Source organism: Oncorhynchus tshawytscha, linkage group LG32, assembly GCF_018296145.1.
Source record: "Oncorhynchus tshawytscha isolate Ot180627B linkage group LG32, Otsh_v2.0, whole genome shotgun sequence".
NCBI classification, from domain to species: domain Eukaryota; kingdom Metazoa; phylum Chordata; class Actinopteri; order Salmoniformes; family Salmonidae; genus Oncorhynchus; species Oncorhynchus tshawytscha.
The window spans coordinates 12,581,580-12,598,801 of record NC_056460.1 but is presented as its reverse complement, the minus strand read 5'-3'; the positions used below and the strand labels follow the sequence as shown (position 1 = coordinate 12,598,801).

General features: G+C 47.9%; 1 pseudogene; it reads left to right on the top strand.

Moving 5' to 3' along the window:
- Nucleotides 1-2,937: 2,937 nt before the first annotated feature.
- Nucleotides 2,938-10,233, top strand: LOC121841567 (annotated as a pseudogene).
- Nucleotides 10,234-17,222: the final 6,989 nt, after the last annotated feature.

Genomic DNA, 17,222 nt, shown 5'->3' with positions numbered 1-17,222 from the left:
CCGCATTCACAGAAGTGCATTCTTATCTAGCATGTTCAAATTTCTTAGTAAGCTATACACCTTGTGTATGTAGTACGCTATACTAGGTACAGTACTGTAATAGTATTAAAGGGATTTGAATGGATTCGTCACTAGATGGCAGTATTGTTAATAATTTCGCATTAACAGTGATTTCGGGCCATTCAGTTACCACAACCAAGAAGAAAGCCAGGCTGGTCGGTCACCCTGATACAAGTCAGTATTCAACACCTCTCCATCAGAAAGCATGACTTGATTCAACATAAACACTGCATGCTGCATATGGTAGACAAATAAAAATCCTTTTGACATCATTAAGTGACATGACTGTTGAATAATCACTAACACTAGTCACTTAACAGGTAACACTAATCAGGTTACATTTTTGAATGTATTCTGAAAAAAAAGCGATAGAACCGGTTATAACAGAAGCTTATGGACTCCTTGGCCATCTTATGTTGTATCACTTTTATAAAGACTTCATTAATGCATATTTTATTCTAATAGCTGAATCTCTTACGTGTGTCATGTTTCTTATTGCAATGCTAAATACATGCTGTATTCTATTGATACAATGTAAACCTCCATAGAATGTATAGAATTCACCACTCCACTTCGATGGTATATTTTCCCACCAGTACTTCGATGGTATATTTTCCCACCAGTACTTCGATGGTATATTTTCCCACCAGTACTTCACTGATGACACTCTCCGTCTGTACTTCATGTGTAGTTCTTAACGCAGAACACCCTTCTACACACACACACACTGAATCTCATTCACTCTCCGTCTGTACTTCATGTGTAGTTCTTAACGGCAGAACACCCTTCTACACACACACACACACTGAATCTCATTCACTCCGTCTGTATTCTCATGTGTAGTTCTAACGCAGAACACCCTTCTACACACTGAATCTCATTCACTCCGTCTGTACTCCATGTGTAGTTCTTAACGCAGAACACCCTTCTACACACACACACACACACCGAATCCCCATTCACCTCGTGTTCTTCTCCTCACACAAACACACACACTGAATCCTCATTCACTCCGTCTGTACTTCATGTGTAGTTCTAACGCAGAACACCCTTCCTACACACACACACACACACACTGAATCATTCACTCTCGCGTTCTCTCTCACACAAACACACACACCCTCCTCACCCTTCTTCCCTTCTAACTCTAAAGACCATAACCTAATTGATTCTCATTTTCATTATGTTCTCCCAGGGTCTCTCTCTCTCTCCATCTCCCAGCGAACAACAAAACCCGAGGAGACAGAACAGAACAGTCTGCCTCTCACACTGTGAGGATGACACGACCCTCCCCTAAAGAGGAAGAAATAGAGGTCTGCTTTGATGTCCCACCCCCCGCAAAGCAAGGTCAAAATAATAAATGTAGGTCCAATTGAAGGGTATGCAGGGGGGACAAAAGGCTCCAAAAGGGGGGCGAACGGTGTATTTTGGTCAGGCAGTCCCTCACAGTCCCTCACAGTGTACTAAAGGCATGATGAATTCATAGAATCAGGCATAACCAAAGACGGAGTAGCAGGGGTCCTCGCGGAGAGAATAGGGTTTTAACTGGACAGACGGGCCTGGCTCCTGCATCCTACTCTTTTTGTAGGCCATCAGTCTTTCTTTCATCCCCTCTTTCTTTCTCTCGCTCTCTGTCTGTTTCTCCTTTGCTCGCAACCTCTCAGAGACACACTCTCTCTCACACACACACACAAACACACATACACACACTCTCTGACACACACACACAAATGATCTCTCTCTCACACACACATACAACAGACACCCTTTCTGTCACACACACAAACTCTCACATAAAACACACTCTTTCTGATACACACACTCATTCTCTCACTCTCTCTCTTACACACAAACACACAGACACTCTCTCTCTCTCACACACACTCTGGTACACACATATTCTCGCTCACTCACTCTCTCTCTTACAAACACACACACACACAACAGATGCCTCACACACACACAACAGACACTTTCACACACACACACAAACACATTCTCTCTCTGAAACACATTCTCTCTCATAAACTCTCTTAAACACACACACACTCACACACACACACATACACACACACACACACACACACACACACACACACACACACAGAACGTGTTTTCCTTTTCACTTGTTTGGCTTCTGCATCACCTCTTCACCTCTATTGAAAGGCATAATTAGAGGCACTGATGAATCCCAGAGCCATCCCATAGACAGGCCCCATCAGCTGCAGCAGCTGCTGCATGTCACATTGTGACCATTGTGGTTCACAACAAGTCACTTTCATTTATGTCAGTCTTTGAGGAACCAGGGACTATGTCATTTAAATATGAGCAAGTTTGATGCAGGTAGTGTTTGATTGGATTAAAAAAGCATATTCATTTACATTTTCATTAAAACATTTTTGCCAATGATTGAGCGGTTGAATGATTTAACCAATCATACATATTAATGGTTTTATTTCATCTGTAGGCCTAGATATCGTTTTTCAACAAATATTGCATGACATATCTATATGAGTATCACAAGCTGATTTAGGGTATACCACACCAATTCGGTCTCAAAGTCAATATATACAATACTTTGTAGTTATTAAATGTGCATAGAACATTTTGTGGAATTCAATATAGTAGGCCAATACATTTTCCCAGGTGAGAAGTAAATTAAACTGCGTCAACATGTGTAAAACTGTTGATCTGACTGTGTGGGGCATACAGTAGGCATATAGACAGTGCTACGTTGGGACACTACAGCCTGACCTTTTGATGTTTTTATTACAGGCCTACCCATCTAAAAACGTTCACCTTTACAGTAACATCAGAGTTCATGTGTAAAATATTCATTCCCTTTTGCTTAATTATTCCCAACATCTCCCAGACACATTTAATATGAGGCGCATCATCGAGGCTCCAATTTCCTCTGGAGGATGCAACCAGTACCGAATTACATGCGCAATCCTGCCGTGAATCAGACATCACCACGGTAACCGAACGGTATTCACCATTCTCTGCTTTACCCGTGAACGTCCGCGAGGCAACCCTACCGATCGTCATCCTCGCACGCAGTAAGTCATTTTCTCCCTTTGTTATAGCCTATGTGGAATTTATTGTCATCGTTTGTGTGGGCAATTTTATTGATAAGGCTGCTTGCGCTTCCGTGAATAAATCCGTAGCCTACGGTGTCCTATAGTCTGCATCACAAATGACATGATTCGATTGTCTCAACAACAAAAACATTGCCTGACGTGAAAACGACATTGGTTGCTCATGTCTTTGTGTCTATTTGAGTATCAATAATGGCTGTATATTTCAAGCATATTGATACGGTTGAGAGCCCCCTCGATATTAACCGAATGCGTGAAAGGAGTAAACTCAAATTCACAATGGTCTAAACAATTTCAAAGATGACTTTGTCATTTGCGACAATGTTTCGGTGTTCAAATTAGCCTTCACAACGAATTCTTGAATGTCAATTTCTTCTTGAAATCCATTGCCCTTGTAGCCTATGCAAAGAGCATCTCGTGCAGTCTGTGCCATGGCATGAGGTTATAGGTTGTGTATGGTGCTTATCGAAACGTATGTTACCACATGACGTGGGGTGTGAGATGAGTTTCACCAGTCATGTCCATGTCATTTCTCTGTCTTGTTTGTTTTCAGGGATGTTTGCTACCTGGCCGTTGTGCTTATCAGCAGAATCTCTGCTGCAGCAAACGCCGTTTTTTCAATGCAGCAAGTTGAGACCAGATGCCTGATTAGTGAACCGTGAAGAAAAAGTTAACAGGCCTAGATACTATTAGTTTATAGAATCATTATATTTTGGGGATTTGTAAGACTATGTTTTATGTTGTGTTATGTGGTTTTAGCATATATAAAGCATTAATACACATCACCTCCGTAATGTACTTCCCAATCAAAATATTCAGAGAATATTGACCAAAAAATATGATTAGAAAAGATTAAGGAAACTACTGTTTGTCTAGTTATAATGCCATCCACATTCATCTAAACCTTGTTTCACTCCTTGTTGATGGGGGGACAGATTTGACAGCTGGCTCTCAGCTCATTCTGCATTGATATAGCATCAATCAGTCATCTGAATCACCATGGCACCCACAACTCCCTCCTACATTAGGCTGCAATCTACAGTCTGAAGATGGTGGGCTGTAGTTTTGTACAGACAACTACATTAGCCATTATAGCCACCCACTCACTCCACAGTGCAACAATAGCTAGGCTAATGGAGCCTGGAGTAAGTGTGTGTGTGTGTGTGTGTGTGTGTGTGTGTGTGTGTGTGTGTGTGTGTGTGTGTGTGTGTGTGTGTGTGTGTGTGTGTGTGTGTGTGTGTGAGAGAGAGAGAGAGAGAAACAGAAAGAGATAGCTAGAGAGGGAGAGTGTGTGTGTTTGCGTGTATGTTTTCGTGCTCGTCTGTGTTCCTGCCTCTGTATCTGTATGATCTGTATGATTGAACCTGCGAGGAGCTGAACTTCGCCCTTGTTAGCATCGCCGTTATGAGTCATTCTCACAGCGGTACAGGATGGCGAGCTACAGAGAAGGGGGTGTTGCGTTTCACACGGCGTCAACGAGCTCAGTGGCTTTCTCACCTTGTGTTCCACATTCAGATGGTGCGCTGATCGAGGAGGAGGGGGAACAGCACAGTTAGACCAACACACACATAGGATATGAAGCAAACACACCGCGTGTGTTCCTGTGTGTAGCCCACGCAACGTCTTTACATGACTCACCTAATAAACTCTATGCACATTGCCGACTGAAAGAGACACTGTAGGACTACTTGTGGAAATGGACATAATGACGATGACATCTGGTTTGACACAAACCTCCCACATGGAGCAGGACGAAGACAGTCGGGCATATCGTGGCAGCCATTTAAATAAAGCTCTCGCCATCATCATCATCATCATCATCACCACCACTATCGTTTTAACATCATCTTCAACTTCCGCCACACAAGGAAACAGGGAGCAACTAAGTGGAATAAAATCAAGCTGCATTACCAAGTACCTTACCCTCTGCACAGTAAAGCCAAACCGAGTTGCGTTATCCAGCATCTAATCGTTCAGCACTGTTTGTATTGCGATCCAAATCGTCCAGACAGACAGTCATTGAGAAGTAGTTCGAACCCAATAGAGTTGTGTTACCCAGCATCTGATCCTCTGCACTGCTTCTTTCCCCATTCAGATTGGTCAGGCAGGCAGACATGGTGAAGCTGGGCAGTAACCTGGCTGATAAGCTGGATAAAGAACAGTCTATGGATGATGGCTTTGATAACATCCCTCTCATCACCCCTCTGGAGGTGAACCAGCTGCAACAGCCATACTTAGACAAGGTAACAACGTGTGTGTGTGTGCGTGTGAGTGTTTGTGTGTGTGCACATGGGTGTATGTGTGTGTGCGTGTGTGTGTGTGTGTGTGTGTGTGTGTGTGTGTGTGTGTGTGTGTGTGTGTGTGTGTGTGTGTGTGTGTGTGTGTGTGTGTGTGTGTGTGTGTGTGTGTGTGTGTGTGTGTGTGTGTGTGCGCACCCAGCAATTATTAAACATGTTCAGTACATCCTGTCTGTATATTACATTACACTACACGTCTGGACACACATCAAGCCTACATCATTTCTGAGCCTGCCATTGGTCCCTGTACTGTGCCTTGACCCAGCCTCCCTGTTATCCCAATGATTCAGAGTGCTGTGGCATCACCCCACACTATCTCAGAGCCTCTTAGATTACATAGTAGATCACGCACGCACGCGCACACGCACACGCACACACACACAGACACACACACACACACACACACACACACACACACACACACACACACACACACACACACACACACACACACACACACACACCCCAGTTCTATTTAAGGCAGCAGCCCAGTTCCAGCCCAGCGATCTGACTCAGAGAGCTCTGTGTGCTATGCCGCTGTTCATCCTCAGGTAATCGTGAAGACCACAACAGAGTATCAGCTGCAGCAGAAGAAAAAGAAGAAGCTGTACGTGCCGGAATCAAGAAGCTGAATATAAAACTGTATGACGAGGTATCAGAGAAGGTCAAGGTAAAGTCTCATCTAGGGGCCAGTAGTATGTTTACTGAAATACTACTGGGAATGGTGATATTCATGGTCATGTGTGTGTGTGTGCATGTGTGTGTGTTCCAGCTCACAGGTTTGATCCTCATCACCCTTGGGTTCCTGGCTTGTCTTGTCCTGCTGATCATGTACAAGGCTCTGTGGTACGATCAACTTACCTGCCCAGAGGGCTTCGTTCTCAAGGTAGGCATCACTAACACACACACACACACACACACACACCTTCTATCCGAACGGCTTACGTCCCGAGGGCAAGATAGACGACTGAAAGCATCATCATCACATACACACATAAACACACACTGCCCTAGAGGTTTTTATAGATTTTTTATTTACCCTTTTTTAACTAGGCAAGTCAGTTAAGAACAAATTCTTATTTACAATGACGGCCTACACCGGCCAAACCCGGACAACGCTGGACCAATTGTGCGCCGCCCTATTGGACTCCCAATCACGGGCCAATTGTGATACAACCTGGAATCAAACCAGGGTGACTGAGATGCAGTGCCTTAGACCGCTGCCCCACTCTGGGTTACATTAATTAAAATCACAGACAAGAAGCAGAGGTTGTTTCTCTAGCGTTCTCTCACAGAGACCAACAGAGGACTATTATGTAAGTTCTTATAATCGCCTTCACAAACATAATTATCATCCAGTCCCAATGACTTACTAATACACCCTCTCCGATAGTCCGTACTTACTGTACACCTCATCTAGTACATATTTTCCCACCGGAGACTTCTAAGGGATTCTCTCCCACTCTTTCTGTCTCTTCACTCTGGGAACATAAACTCATTATCTCCTTAGGACACCTCCCAGGCATCGTGTGCTCAGGCAACGCTCCCCGCCTGTTACTCTCTATAAAGGCCCCTGTCTTGAAAGAGCGAGAGGGATGCAAGGCTTTTGGTCAGGCAGTAGATTGGACGCCCGTGAATCAGAGAGGGGCCTTTCATTAAGGCTGAGCGTGACTAAACTGTGATTAAAAGGCTGAAGACGAGAGGAGGGAGATGGGCGACGGGGCCTTCCCCGGCAGAGGCTTTTGATGTAGACGGGTACAGTGTAGCTCGCAGCGTTTTCCACAGCTAATGTGTTGTTGGAGTCATGAAAAGGGGCAGGAAGGAGAGTCAAACAGAGGGTGTCCGTTTAGCAGAGCGTAGGCAGCCAGGGTTCTTGTGAAAGGTCATTTCTCACAATACTGATGGAAGGTCAGGTCGTCTGTCAAGAAGCCTTGGATTTCCCTCAGGGGTTTGTTCAGTAGGCCGATGCTACTCAATGGAAAAACGCTCTTAGGGAAAACTCACCTGAAGCTTCTCCTGTCAGAGCTTGGCAAATTGGAGGTGGAGTTCATTTATCTCAGGATGGCAACTCAGGTGTCATGTATCTAATGAGACGACGCTGGCACATCTAAGGTTGAATATGAAAAATTATTTCCCTGAAAGAACCTTACTCATGCTCCCCCTACGCTGTGGAATAAAGACGTTGTATGACTCACTCGTAATAAGTCGTTTCAGTGAAGGGTGAGGCAGTACCCATGTGACTTGCCCTCATCATTTGCCGAGTCCTGCCACAACCCATTATGGTGACCAGAATCCCTGCTGTCCCTAACCGTAAATCGAGGCAACGGTATCATACGTCATCACTTTGCACACCCTCTTCACTGACCCTTCTGCCTCCCGGCTCCTGTCTCTTACAGGGTTCGGGATTACTTTCTATTTACTCAATTCAGGAAGTGATTTAATATGGAAGGTTTTTCACATCCTGAAGTAAATAATAAAATTGACAACAGCCGTCCTCTCTCCTCTTCCCCATGCAGCACAAGCACTGCACCCCAGCAGCGGTCCTGGAGCCCTGGTACTACACAGAGCAGCAGCAGCAGGAGGACCCAGGCGTGCCCCCCCGCTCCAGCAGTCTCTACACCGCCCTGGGTCACCTCAACCAGGCCAAGAGGACCGCCACCGGCGGCATCATCCCCGAGCTGCCCCGTCACCATGGTTCCCGTCATCAACGCCCTGAAGCAAGTCGAGAGGGCCAAAGAGGAGGCGAGTCGTTCGAAGGAGTGAGGGATGGAGGGATTTCCAGAGGGAAAGGGTTTAGGAAGTGGGTGATCAAGGTAGAAGGGTATATGGGGTTTCCAAAAGGAAGAGGGATGAAGATGGGGGAAAAGTGTTCTTTACTTGGTGGAGTTGACTGTGAGGTATTGAGGGTAACGCTCCAAATGTCTGTTTAGGTGGCAGCGATTGTGACTCATTTGCAGTAAAATTAATCTCCCTATGACGTTATCAGTGAAGACCACGACCTTGTGTTATGTGTGTGCGTGCCTGTGCGAGCGAGAGAGAGAGAGAGAGAGAGAGAGAGGTGAGAGAGAGAGAGAGTGAGAGAGAGTGTGAGAGAGAGAGAGGTGAGAGAGAGAGAGGAGAGGTGAGAGAGAGAGAGAAGAGAGAGAGAGAGAGAGGGTGAGAGAGAGGTGAGAGAGAGAGAGAGAGGTGAGAGAGGTGAGAGAGAGAGAGAAGAGAGAGAGAGGTGTGAGAGAGAGAGAGAGAGAGAGGTGAGAGAGAGAGAGAGAGAGAGAGAGAGAGAGGTGAGAGAGAGAAGAGAGAGAGAGAGGTGAGAGAGAGAGAGAAGAGAGAGAGAGAGGTGAAGAGAGGTGAGAGAGAGGTCAGAGAGAGAGAGAGAGAGAGAGAGAAGAGAGAGAGAGAGGTGAGAGAGAGAGAAGAGAGAGAGAGAGAGAGAGGGTGAGAGAAGTGAGAGAGAGAGAGAGAGAGAGAGAGAGGTGAGAGAGAAGTGAGAGAGAGAGAGAGAGAGAGAGGTGAGAGAGAAGTGTGAGAGAGAGAGAGAGAGGTGAGAGAGAGAGAGAGAGAGAGAGGTGAGAGATGTGCGTGTGAGAAGCGTTGGAGAACTGAACATAACAAGATTCCCTGAAATTCTCACTAGATTGTCCTTATCAGACTAACATGTTTTGAGGTTTTGAGAGTATCATTAGTAATGTGGTCTTACAAGGTTTCGTGTTATTACATTTAGATGGAACTCAACATGTTTTTTGTAGATGTTTACAAACACATTACTGGAATAAAACGTCTTGTTCTATTCAGGAAGCACACAGCCCACATTAATTTATAAACCTGATTGTAAAAAACGTATTTACCATGCCTTTTTTTCTCAGTAGATTTCCCAGCAAATCTGAACAATTTGTGTATGAGGATTTTGGTACAATTGGGTACGCGGAACTTGTATATTTTCGGGTGGAAGATAGTCAAATGGGTTGATGTCATTTCAATTCAGATGATTTCGATTGTAGTAGACTAGCAGCTGTGCAGGTAGGATTCATGTTTCAGAATTAATATTTTAACAGAACAGTAACTACCTAGAGTATCTGTATCTTTGTGTTTTCTAGTATTTATTTAATTACTTATTTATTATGAGCTTACTTTTTTTCTTAAGCAATTTATTTGACATTTGTTTGATTTGGGTGAAAAGCTGGAAGGATTTCTTTGGGGATTTTTTAAAATAGTGAATAAAATGCAATTCAATTCACATCAAGTTTGCATTAATCCTAATTCATCATAACAACTGGCAGTATTTTCACCATGGATCAGATTGTAAATATGAATGTGATACTGTCATTATGTCACCATTCACCACCCAGTGTTAATAAACCTTGTTCTGTTCTGATTGCCAAACGTTTGTGTCAGACCCATCAATAAAGTGTTCAGCTTTCTCATGGTTGAGTTGGCTTTATTACTGCTTGTATGTACTTTCAATGGACAATAGCAACACTCTATTTTTACAGTCCAGTTTCAGTATCTATTTACATGACATTTCCAAATTGTTTCTGTAAAAAAAATGTTTTTAAGAACAAAAGCAAGTAAAAGTACACTTTATTTCAGTCCTAAAAATAATGAATATTTATTTTCACTGTCCATTATTCAGAGATGACTGGTATGCACAGAATGCTAAACATGACTTGCTTCTTTTATTCAAAACTTGCTGACTTGCTTCTTTTCTTCAGTTTCGCTATTCAGAACTGAGCCATATCCTCTCTTTCTCTCTCCTATTTCTGTCAGGGACTCTGCTGTGAGGCTGTCTGCATCTCATTTACACTCACATATTTTCACACCATCGCACTAAGCCCGGAGATTTATGTGTGTTTTGTGTGTGTGTGTGTGTGTGTGTGTGTGTGTGTGTCTGCGTGCGTGCGTGTATGGGCAGGCTCATGTGTATGTGTGTGTATGTGCACACGTGTGTGTTGAGGACGCCAATATGCACATGCACCTACTGCATGTGTGTGTGTGTCCCCAGCCACGCTTGTTAATGAAATTGACATTACGCCCAGTTTAGACTGTGATGGGAGTTTTTCTCTCCCCTCTGCATGCAGTTGCTGAGTGACAAACTTTGTCCGGTTGGCCTAGGGCATGGAACAACATAAAGTGTTAAAAAGTATTTAATAGGCCATTTCCAGACCCCATGCTTAGTCAAAGCATAACATCTCATGCCAAGAAGGCTTGGATTTGGGGCCGGGGGAAAATCAAATAAAATCTGCTGGGTAGTCACGTAAAGGCCTCCAGTCTCGTTTCCCTCGCTTTACAACATCAACAGATCTCCACAGTAAAATAGCAGGTTGGCTTTTAATTTGTTCTGACTGTTTGGAGGCTCCGCATTCCCCAGTAGATTGCGAGGAGTCACTGCCAAAAGTCATTTAGGCTCATTTAGTGTATAACGTTCGCCATAATCAAATTCCTCTGGGGTTTTTCTGATGTCACACATAACAGAGGAGACTGTGAGAGAGAGGGGGACTTGGAGTGATGTAACTGTAACGTTCCCTCTCTCTCTTTTCATTGTTCTGTTTCATTGTTTATTTGGCTAGGTGATTACTCTCTCTCTAGCTGCTGATAAGTAGGGAGGTGTGATTGAAGTATGTAAAAAAAGTATGAAAAAAAGTGAGAAAATTGGAGAGAGGTAGGAGAGAAGAAAGGCAGCCCGAAACAAGGATAAGAAAGGAGGGAGATAGAGAGAGATAAAGAAAGAAGAGAGGAGAAAGACAGTGGACAGGAGAGGGCAGAGACAGTGGACAGGAGAGGGAGAGACAGTGGACAGGAGAGGGGAGAGACAGTGGACAGGAGAGGGAGGGAGAGAGACAGTGGAAAGGAGAGGGGAGAGTCAGTGGAAAGGAGAGGGGAGAGACAGTGGAAAGAAGAGAGGAGAAAGACAGTGGACAGGAGAGGGCAGAGACAGTGGACAGGAGAGGGGAGAGACAGTGGACAGGAGAGGGGAGAGACAGTGGACAGGAGAGGGAGAGACAGTGGACAGGAGAGGGAGGGAGAGAGACAGTGGAAAGGAGAGGGAGAGAGACAGTGGAAAGGAGAGGAGAGACAGTGGAAAGGAGAGAGAGACAGTGGACAGGAGAGGGGAGAGACAGGGAAAGGAGAGGAGAGAGACAGTGGAAAGGAGAGGGAGAGAGACAGAAAGGAGAGGAGAGACAGTGGACAGGAGAGGGGGAGAGACAGTGGACAGGAGAGGGAGAGACAGTGGACAGGAGAGGAGAGAGACAGTGGAAAGGAGAGGGGAGAGAGACAGTGGAAAGGAGAGGGGAGAGACAGTGGAAAGGAGAGAGAGAGACAGTGGACAGGAGGGGGAGAGACAGTGGAAAGGAGAGGGGAGAGACAGTGGAAAGGAGAGGGAGAGACAGTGAAAGGAGAGGGAGAGACAGTGACAGGAGAGGGAGAGACAGTGACAGGAGAGGGAGAGAGACAGTGGAAAGGAGAGGGAGAGACAGTGGAAAGGAGAGGTGAGAGACAGTGGAAAGGAGAGGGGTGAGAGACAGTGGACAGAGAGGAGAGAGAGACAGTGGAAAGGAGAGAGAGAGACAGTGAAAGGAGAGAGAGAGACAGTGGAAAGGAGAGGGAGACAGTGGAAAGGAGAGGAGAGAGACAGTGGACAGGAGATGGGAGAGAGACAGTGGATAGGAGAGGAGAGAGAGACAGTGGAAAGGAGAGAGGGAGACAATGGACAGGAGAGGGGAGAGAGACAGTGGACAGGAGAGGGGAGAGAGACAGTGAACAGGAGAGGGGGAGAGACAGTGGACAGGAGAGGAGAGAAAAGACAGGACAGGAGAGGAGAGAAAGACAGTGGAAAGGAGAGAGGGAGACAGTGGAAAGGAGAGAGAGAGACAGTGGAAAGGAGCGGGGTGAGAGAGTGGACAGGAGAGGAGAGAGAGACAGTGGAAAGGAGAGAGAGAGACAGTGGAAAGGAGAGGAGAGACAGTGGAAAGGAGAGGGAGAGACAGTGGACAGGAGAGGGAGAGAGACAGTGGACAGGAAAGGGGAGAGAGACAGAACAGGAGAGGGAGAGACACAGCGGAAAGGAGAGGGGAGAGAGACAGTGAACAGGAGAGGGGAGAGAGATAGTGAACAGGAGAGGGGGAGAGAGACAGCGGAAAGGAGAGGAGTGAGAAACAGTGGACAGGAGAGGGGAGAGAGACAGCGGAAAGGAGAGGAGAGAGAGACAGTAAAACAGGAGAGGGAGAGAGACAGTGAACAGGAGAGGGAGAGAGACAGTGAACAGGAGAGGGGGGAGAGAGACAGCGAAAGGAGAGGGGAGAGAGACAGAACTGGAGAGGGAGAGAGACAGCGGAAAGGGAGAGGTGTGAGAGACAGCGGAAAGGAGAGGGAGAGACAGTGGACAGGAGAGGGAGAGAGACAATGGACAGGAGAGGGAGAGAGAGAGTGGACAGGAGAGGGAGAGAGACAGTGGACAGGAGAGGGAGAGAGAGACAGTGGACAGGGAGAGAGAGAGAGACAGTGAAAGGAGAGAGAGGGAGGGGAGAGAGACAGTGGAAAGGAGAGAGGAGAGACAGTGAAAGGAGAGGGAGAGAGACAGTGGAAAGGAGAGGGACAGTGTGAAGAGGAGAGAGAGACAGTGGAAAGGAGAGGGGAGACAATGGACAGGAGAGGGGAGAGAGACAGTGGACAGGAGAGGGGAGAGAGGGAACAGAGAGACAGTGGGAGAGAGGGAGACACAGTGGACAGGAGAGGGGAGAGAGACAGTGGACAGGAGAGAGAGACAGTGAACAGGAGAGGGAGAGAGACAGTGGAAAGGAGGAGAGAAAGACAGTGGACAGGAGAGGAGAGAAAGACAGTGGAAAGGAGGAGAGGGAGACAGTGGAAAGGAGAGGAGAGACAGTGGAAAGGAGAGGGAGAGACAGTGGACAGGAGAGGGGGAGAGAGACAGTGGACAGGAAAGGGAGAGAGACAGTGAACAGGAGAGGGAGAGACACAGCGGAAAGGAGATTGGAGAGAGACAGTGAACAGGAGAGGGGAGAGAGATAGTGAACAGGGAGAGGGAGAGAGACAGCGGAAAGGAGAGGAGTGAGAAACAGTGGACAGGAGAGGGAGAGAGACAGCGGAAAGGAGAGGAGAGAGAGACAGTAAACAGGAGAGGGGAGAGAGACAGGAACAGGAGAGGGAGAGAGACAGTGGAAAGGAGAGGAGGGAGACAATGGACAGGGAGGGAGAGAGACAGTGAACAGGAGAGGGGAGAGAGACAGTGGAACAGGAGAGGTGGAGAGAGACAGTGAGACAGGAGAGGGAGAGAAAGACAGTGGACAGGAGAGGGAGAGAAAGACAGTGGAAAGGAGAGGGAGAGACAGTGGAAAGGAGAGGAGAGAGACAGTGGAAAGGAGAGGGGTGAGAGAGTGGAAAGAGAGGAGAGACAGTGGAAAGGAGAGGGGTGAGAGACAGTGGACAGGAGAGGGAGAGACAGTGGAAAGGAGAGAGGAGACAGGAAAGGAGGGGAGAGAGAAAGGAGAGGAGACAGTGAAAGAGGGGAGAGAGACAGTGACAGGAGAGGAGAGAGAGACAGGATGGAAAGGAGAGAGGGGAGACAATGGACAGGAGAGGGGAGAGAGACAGTGGACAGGAGAGGGGAGAGAGACAGTGAACAGGAGAGGGAGAGACAGTGGACAGGAGAGGGGAGAGAAAGACAGTGGACAGGAGAGGAGAGAAAGACAGTGGAAAGGAGAGAGGAGACAGTGGAAAGGAGAGAGAGAGACAGTGGAAAGGAGCGGGTGAGAGAGTGGACAGGGAGAGGAGAGAGACAGTGGAAAGGAGAGGACAGTGGAAAGGGAGGAGGAGAGACAGTGGAAAGTGTGGACAGGAGAGGGAGAGAGACAGTGGACAGGAAAGGAGAGAGACAGTGAACAGGAGAGGGGAGAGACACAGCGGAAAGGAGAGAGGGGAGAGAGACAGTGAACAGGAGAGGGGAGAGAGATAGTGAACAGGAGGGGAGAGAGACAGCGGAAAGGAGAGGAGTGAGAAACAGTGGACAGGAGAGGGAGAGAGACAGCGGAAAGGGAGAGAGAGAGAGACAGTAAACAGGAGAGGGGAGAGAACAGGGGAGAGGGGAGAGAGACAGTGAACAGGAGAGGGGAGAGAGACAGCAGAAAGGAGAGGGGGAGAGAGACAGTGAACAGGAGAGGGGAGAGAGACAGTGGAAAGGAGAGGTGGAGAGACAGCGGAAAGGAGAGGGGAGACAGTGGACAGGAGAGGGAGAGAGACAATAGACAGGAGAGGGAGAGAGACAGTGGACAGGAGAGGGGAGAGAGACAGTGGACAGGAGAGGGAGAGAGACAGGGACAGGAGAGGGGAGGAGAGACAGTGGAAAGAGAGAGGGGAGAGACAGTGGAAAGGAGAGAGAGAGACAGTGGAAAGGAGAAAGACAGGAAAGGAGAGAGACAGGAAAGGAGAGAGAGACAGTGGACAGGAGAGGGAGAGACAGTGAAAGAGGAGGGAAAAGGAGAGAGGAGACAATGGAAAGGAGAGGGGAGAGAGACAGTGGACAGGAGAGGGGAGAGAGACAGAACAGGAGAGGGGAGAGACAGTGGACAGGAGAGGGGAGATAGACAGTGGAAAGGAGAGGAGAGAAAGACAGTGGAAAGGAGAGGGGAGACAGTGGAAAGGAGAGAGAGAGACAGGAAAGGAGCGGGTGAGTGGACAGGAGAGGAGAGAGAGACAGTGGAAAGGAAGGAGAGACAGTGGAAAGGAGAGAGAGACAGTGGAAAGGAGAGGGGAGAGACAGTGACTGGTGAGAGGGAGAGGAGACAGTGGACAGGAAAGGAGAAGAGACAGGAGAGGGAGAGACACAGCGGGAAAGGAGATTGAGAGAGACAGTGAACAGGAGAGGAGAGAGATAGTGAACAGGAGGAGGGAGGGAAAGGAGACAGTGGACAGGAGAGAGAGAACAGCGGTTAGAGAGGAGAGAGAGACAAACAGGAGAGGGAGAGAGACAGTGACCAGAAAGGAGGAGACAGTGGAAAGGAGAGAGGAGACAATGGACAGGAGAGGGGAGAGAGAGACAGTGGACAGGAGAGGAGAGAGACAGTGAACAGGAGAGGAGAGAGACAGTGACAGGAGAGGAGAGAAAGACAGAGGACAGGAGATGGAGAAAGACAGTGGAAAGGAGAGAAGACAGGGAAAGGAGAGAGAGAGACAGTGGAAAGGAGCAGGAGAGAGTGGACAGAGAGGAGAGAGAGACTCAGTGGAAAGGAGAGGGAGACAGGAAAGGAGGGAGAGAGACAGTGGACAGGAGAGGGAGAGAGACAGTGAGAGGGAGAGAGAGAGAGACAGTGAAAGAGAGAGGGAGACAAATGGACAGAGGGGAGAGAGACAGTGGACAGGAGAGGGGAGAGAGACAGTGAACAGGAGAGGGGAGAGAGACAGTGGACAGGAGAGAAAAGACAGTGGACAGGAGAGGAGAGAGAGACAGAGAGGGAGAGAGAGAGAGGGAGACAGTAGAAAGGAGAGAGAGAGACAGTGAGACAGAGAGGGAGAGAGTGGACAGGAGAGAGAGAGAGAGACAGTGAGAGAGAGAGAGAGACAGTGAGAGGAGAGAGAGACAGTGGAAAGAGAGGGAGAGAGACAGTGGACAGAGAGGGAGAGAGACAGGGCAGGGAAAGGGGAGAGAGACAGAGAACAGGAGAGGGAGAGAGACACAGAGGGAGAGGAGATTGGAGAGAGACAGAGATAGGGAGAGGGAGAGAGATAGAGACAGGAGAGGGAGAGAGACAGGGAAAGGGAGAGGAGGAGAGACAGTGGACAGGAGAGGGAGAGAGACAGGGAAAGGGAGAGAGAGAGAGAGACAGTAGACAGGGAGAGAGGGAGAGAGACAGTGGACAGAGAGAGGGAGAGAGACAGAGAACAGGAGAGAGAGAGAGAGACAGAGGGAAAGAGAGAGGGAGAGAGACAGTGAACAGGAGAGGGAGAGAGACAGTGGAAAGGAGAGGTGGAAGAGACAGGAAAGGAGAGGGAGAGACAGTGACAGGAGAGGGAGAGAGACAATGGACAGGAGAGGGAGAGAGACAGTGGACAGGAGAGGGGAGAGAGACAGTGGACAGGAGAGAGACAGTGGACAGAGAGGGAGGGATAGAGACAGCGGAAAGGAGAGGGGAGAGACAGTGAAACAGTGAAAGGAAGAGGAGACAGTGGAACAGGAGAGAGAGACAGACAGTGAACAGGAGAAGGAGGGAAGAGACAGGAAAGCGAGAAGAGAGACAGTGGAAAGGAGAGAGAGAGACAGTGACAGGAGAGGGAGAGACAGGGACAGGAGAGGGGAGATAGACAGTGGACAGGAGGGGGAGAGAGACAGTGCACAGGAGAGGAGGAGAGGACAGGAAAGGAGAGAGAGGAGACAAATGACAGGAGAGGGAGAGAGACAGTGGACAGGAGAGGGGAGAGGAGACAGTGAACAGGAGAGGGAGAGAGACAGTGATGGTGAGAGGAGAGGGAAAGATTATGGACAGGAGAGGAGAGAAAGACAGGGAAAGGAGAGAGGGAGACAGGAAAGGAGAGAGAGAGACAGTGGAAAGGAGCGGGTGAGAGAGGACAGGAGAGGAGAGAGAGAGACAGTGGAAAGGAGAGAGAGAGACAGTGGAAAGGAGAGAGACAGTGGAAAGGAGAGGAGAGAGAGACAGGATAGAGAGGGAGAGAGACAGGCACAGGAGAGGAGAGAGACAGTGGAAAGGAGAGAGGGAGACAATGGACAGGAGAGGGAGAGAGACAGTGGACAGGAGAGGGG